We start from the raw sequence: 6598 nt of genomic DNA, 5'->3' as shown, positions 1-6598 counted from the left end.
GCTCTAGTAGTTCACTTATATCTTGAAGAGCACGGTGGTGGTTTTGTTTTATAGAAACTATTATTCTCTCATGCTTCACTTAGATTATTTTGAGAGTCTTAAATAGCATGGTAATTTACTTAAATAATCCTAATATGCTAGGTATTCAAGACTAGTAAAAACTTTCTTATGAGTGTGTTGAATACTAAGAGAAGTTTGATGCTTGATGATTGTTTTGAGACATGGAGGTAGTGATATCAAAGTTGTGCTAGTTGAGTAGTTGTGAATTTGAAAAATACTTGTGTTGAAGTTTGCAAGTCCCGTAGCATGCACGTATGGTAAACGTTATGCAACAAATTTGAAACATGAGGTGTTCTTTGAGTGTCCTCCTTATGAGTGGCGGTCGGGGACGAGCGATGGTCTTTTCCTACCAATCTATCCCCCTAGGAGCATGCGCATAGTGCTTGGTTTTTGATGACTTGTAGATTTTTGCAATAAGTATGTGAGTTCTTTATGACTAATGTTGAGTCCATGGATTATACGCACTCTCACCTTTCCATCATTGCTAGCCTCTTCGGTACCGTGCATTGCCCTTTCTCACATTGAGAGTTGGTGCAAACTTCGCCGGTGCATCCAAACCCCGTGATATGATACGCTCTTTCACACATAAACCTCCTTATATCTTCCTCAAAACAGCCACCATACCTACCTATTATGGCATTCCCATAGACATTCTGAGATATATTGCCATGCAACTTTCCACCGTTCCGTTTATCATGACACGTTCATCATTGTCATATTGCTTTGCATGACCATGTAGTTGACATAGTATTTGTGGCAAAGCCACCATTCATAATCCTTTCATACATGTCACTCTTGGTTCATTGCATATCCCGGTACACCGCCGGAGGCATTCATATAGAGTCATACTTTGTTCTAGTATCGAGTTGTAATCATTGAGTTGTAAATAAATAGAAGTGTGATGATCATCATTTTCTAGAGCATTGTCCCAAGTGAGGAAAAAAAGGCCATAAAAAATAGAAGGCCCCCAAAAAAATGAGAGAAAAAGAGAGAAGGGACAATGTTACTATCCTTTTTACCACACTTGTGCTTCAAAGTAGCACCATAATCTTCATGATAGAGAGTCTTTTGTTTTGTCACTTCCATATACTAGTGGGAATTTTTCATTATAGAACTTGGCTTGTATATTCCAACAATGGGCTTCCTCAAATTCCCTAGGTCTTCGTGAGCAAGCAAGTTGGATGCACACCCACTTAGTTTCTTTTGTTGAGCTTTCATATATTTATAGCTCTAATGCATCCGTTGCATGGCAATCCCTGTTAGGGAACGTAGTAATTTCAAAAAAATTCCTACGCACACGCAAGATCATGGTGATGTATAGCAACGAGAGGGGAGAGTGTTGTCTACGTACCCTCGTAGACCGACAGCGGAAGCGTTATGACAACGCGGTTGATGTAGTCGTACGTCTTCACGGCCCGACCGATCAAGCACCGAAACTACGGCACCTCCGAGTTATAGCACACGTTCAGCTCGATGACGATCCCCGGACTCCGATCCAGCAAAGTGTCGGGGAAGAGTTCCGTCAGCACGACAGCATGGTGACGATCTTGATGTTCTACTGTCGAAGCGCTTCGCCTAAGCACCACTACAATATTATCGAGAACTATGGTGGAGGGGGGCACCGCACACGGCTAAGAGAACGATCTTGAAGATCAACTTGTGTGTCTAGGGGTGTCCCCTGCCCCCGTATATAAAGGATCAAGGGGAGGAGGCCGGCCGGACCTAGGGCGTGCCAAGGAGGAGGAGTCCTCCTCCTAGTAGGAGTAGGACTCCCCTCTTTCCTACTCCTACTAGGAGGGGGAAAGGAAGGGGGAGAGGGAGAAGGAAAGGGGGGCGCCGCCCCCCCTCTCCTAGTCCAATTCGGACCAGAGGGGGAGGGGGCGCGTGGCCCACCCTGGCCGCCCCTCTCTCTCTCTCTCCACTAGGGCCCATAAGGCCCATTACTTCCCCGGGGGGGGGGGGTCCGGTAACCCTCCGGCACTCCGGTTTTCTCCGAAATCATCCGGAACACTTCCGGTGTCCGAATATAGCCGTCCAATATATCAATCTTTATGTCTCGACCATTTCGAGACTCCTCGTCATGTCCCCGATCTCATCCGGGACTCCGAACTCCTTCGGTACATCAAAACTCATAAAATCATAATATAACTGTCATCGAAACCTTAAGCGTGCGGACCCTACGGGTTCGAGAACAATGTAGACATGACCGAGACACGTCTCCGGTCAATAACCAATAGCGGAACCTGGATGCTCATATTGGCTTCTACATATTCTACGAAGATCTTTATCGGTCAGACCGCATAACAACATATGTTGTTCCCTTTGTCATCGGTATGTTACTTGCCCGAGATTCGATCGTCGGTATCTCAATACCTAGTTCAATCTCGTTACCGACAAGTCTCTTTACTCGTTCCGTAATACATCATCTCGCAACTAACTCATTAGTTGCAATGCTTGCAAGGCTTATGTGATGTGCATTACCGAGAGGGCCCAGAGATACCTCTCCGACAATCGGAGTGACAAATCCTAATCTCAAAATACGCCAACCCAACATGTACCTTTGGAGACACCTGTAGAGCTCCTTTATAATCACCTAGTTACGTTGTGACGTTTGGTAGCACACAAAGTGTTCCTCCAGCAAACGGGAGTTGCATAATCTCATAGTCATAGGAACATGTATAAGTCATGAAGAAAGCAATAGCAACATACTAAATGATCGGGTGCTAAGCTAATGGAATGGGTCATGTCAATCACATCATTCTCCTAATGATGTGATCCCGTTAATCAAATGACAACACATGTCTATGGTTAGGAAACATGACCATCTTTGATTAACGAGCTAGTCAAGTAGAGGCATACTAGTGACACTTTGTTTGTCTATGTATTCACACATGTATTATGTTTCTGGTTAATACAATTCTAGCATGAATAATAAACATTTATCATGAAATAAGGAAAAATAATAATAACTTTATTATTGCCTCTAGGGCATATTTCCTTCAGTCACCCACTTGCACTAGAGTCAATAATCTAGATCACATCGCCATGTGATTTAACATCAATAGTTCACATCACCATGTGATTAACACCCATAGTTCACATCATCATGTGACCAACACTCAAAGGGTTTACTAGAGTCAGTAATCTAGTTCACATCTATATGTGATTAACACCCAAAGAGTACTAAGGTGTGATCATGTTTTGCTTGTGAGAGAAGCTTAGTCAGCGAGTCTGCCAAAATTCAAATCTGTATGTATTTTGCAAATTTCTATGTCTACAATGCTCTGCATGGAGCAACTTTAGCTAATTGCTCCCACTTTCAATATGTATCCAGATGAAGACTTAGAGTCATTCGGATCAGTGCCAAAAACTTGTATCGACGTAATCCTTTTACGACGAACCTTTTGTCACCTCCATAATCGACAAACATATCCTTATTCCACTAAGGATAATTTTGACCGATGTCCATTGATCTACTCCTAGATCACTATTGTACTCCCTTGCCAAAAACAATGTAGGGTATACAATAGATCTGGTACATAGCATGGCATACTTTATAGAACCTATGGCTGAGGCATAGGGAATGACTTTCATTCTCTTTCTATCTTCTGCCATGGTCGGGCTTTGAGTCTTACTCAATTTCACACCTTGTAACATAGGCAAGAACTCTTTCTTCGACTGTTCCATTTTGAACTACTTCAAAAATCTTGTCAAGGTATGTACTCATTGAAAAAACTTATCAGGCGTCTTGATCTATCTCTATAGATCTCGATGCTCAATATGTAAGCAGCTTCACCGAGGTCTTTCTTTAAAAAAACTCCTTTTAAACACTCCTTTATGCTTTGCAGAATAATTCTACATTATTTCCGATCAACAATATGTCATTCACATATACTTATCAGAAATGTTGTAGTGCTCCCACTCACTTTCTTGTAAATACAGGCTTCACCGCAAGTCTGTATAAAACTATATGCTTTGATCAACTCATCAAAGCGTATATTCCAACTCTGAGATGCTTGCACCAGTCCATAGATGGATCGCTGGAGCTTGCACATTTTGTTAACACCTTTAGGATTGACAAAACCTTCTGGTTGCATCATATACAACTCTTCTTTAATAAATCCATTAAGGAATGCAGTTTTGTTTATCCATTTGCCAGATTTCATAAAATGCGGCAATTGCTAACATGATTCGGACAGACTTAAGCATAGATACGAGTGAGAAACTCTCATCGTAGTCAACACCTTGAACTTGTCGAAAAACGTTTTGCGACAATTCTAGCTTTGTAGATAGTAACACTACTATCAGCGTCCATCTTCCTCTTGAAGATCCATTTAATCTCAATGGCTCACCGATCATTGGGCAAGTCAATCAAAGTCCATACTTTGTTCTCATACATGGATCTCATCTCAGATTTCATGGCCTCAAGCCATTTCACGGAATCTGGGCTCATCATCGCTTCCTCGTAGTTCGCAAGTTCGTCATGGTCTAGTAACATGACTTCCAGAACGGGATTACCATACCACTCTGGTGCGGATCTCACTCTGGTTTACCTACGAGATTCGGTAGTAACTTGATCTGAAGTTACATGATCATCATCATTAGCTTCCTCACTAATTGGTGTAGGTGTCACAGAAACCGTTTTCTGTGATGAACTACTTTCCAATAAGGGAGCAGGTACAGTTACCTCATCAAGTTCTACTTTCCTCCCACTCACCTCTTTTGAGAGAAACTCCTTCTCTAGAAAGGATCCATTCTAAGCAACGAATAACTTGCCTTCGGACCTATGATAGAAGGTATACCCAACTGTCTCCTTTGGGTATCCTATGAAGACACATTTCTCCAATTTGGGTTTGAGCTTATCAGGATGAAACTTTTCACATAAGCATCACAACCCCAAACTTTAAGAAACGACAACTTTGGTTTCTTGTTAATCCACAGTTCATATCGTGTCGTCTCAATGGATTTAGATGGTGCCCTATTTAACGTGAATGCAGCTGTCTCTAATGCATAACCCCAAAGTGATAGTGGTAAATCGGTAAGAAACATCATAGATTGCACTATATCCAATAAAGTACGGTTATGACGTTCGGACACACCATTATGCTGTGGTGTTCCAGGTGGCATGAGTTTGTGAAACTATTCCACATTGTTTTAATTGAAGACCAAACTCGTAACTCAAATATTCGTCTCTGCGATTAGATCGTAGAAACTTTATTTTCTTGTCACGATGATTTTCCACTTCACTCTGAAATTCTTTGAACTTTTCAAATGTTTTAGACTTATGTTTCATCAAGTAGATATACCCATATCTGCTCAAATCACCTGTGAAGGTCAGAAAATAATGATACCCGCCGCGAGCCTTAACACTCATCGGATCGCATACATCGGTATGTATTATTTCCAATAAGTCAGTTGCTCGCTCCATTGTTCCGGAGAACGGCGTTTTAGTCATCTTGCCCATGAGGCATGGTTCGCAAGCATCAAGTGATTCATAATCAAGTGATTCCAAAAATCCATCAGCATGGAGTTTCTTCATGCGCTTTACACCAATATAACCTAAACGGCAGTGCCACAAATAAGTTGCACTATCATTATTAACTTTGCATCTTTGGTTTCAATATTATGAATATGTGTATCACTACGATCGAGATCCAACGAACCATTTTCATTGGGTGTGTAACCATATAAGGTTTTATTCATGTAAACAGAACAACAATTTATTCTCTTACTTAAATGAATAACCGTATTGCAATAAACATGATCAAATCATATCCATGCTCAACGCAAACACCAAATAACACTTATTTAGGTTCAACACTAATCCCAAAAGTATAGGGAGTGTGCGATGATGATCTATCAATCTTGGAACCACTTCCAACACACATCGTCACTTCACCCTTAACTAGTCTATGTTCATTCTGCAACTCCCGTTTCGAGTTACTAATCTTAGCAACTGAACTAGTATCAAATACTGAGGGGTTGCTATAAACACTAGTAAAGTACACATCAATAACATGTATATCAAATATACTTATGTTCACTTTGCCATCCTTCTTATCCGCCAATCACTTGGGGTAGTTCCGCTTCCAGTGACCAGTCCCTTTGCAGTAGAAGCACTTAGTCTCAGGCTTAGGACCAGACTTGGGCTTCTTCACTTGAGCAGCAACTTGCTTGCTATTCTTCTTGAAGTTCCCTTTTTTTCCTTTGCCCTTTTCTTGAAACTAGTGGTTTCGTCAACCATCAACACTTGATGTTTTTCTTGATTTCTACCTTCGTTGATTTCAGCATCACGAAAAGCTTGGGAATTGTTTCTGTTATCCCTTGCATATTATAGTTCATCACGAAGTTCTACTAACTTGGTGATGGTGACTAGAGAATTCTGTAAATCACTATCTTATCTGGAAGATTAACTCCCACTTGATTCAAGCGATTGTAGTACCCAGACAATCTGAGCATTTGCTCACTGCTTGAGCGATTCTCCTCCATCTTTTAGCTATAGAACTTGTTAGAGACTTCATATCTCTCAACTCGGGTA

The sequence above is a fragment of the Triticum urartu genome, chromosome 3 (assembly GCF_003073215.2).
Source record: "Triticum urartu cultivar G1812 chromosome 3, Tu2.1, whole genome shotgun sequence".
NCBI classification, from domain to species: Eukaryota; Viridiplantae; Streptophyta; class Magnoliopsida; order Poales; family Poaceae; genus Triticum; species Triticum urartu.
Note: the sequence above shows the minus strand (reverse complement) of the source record.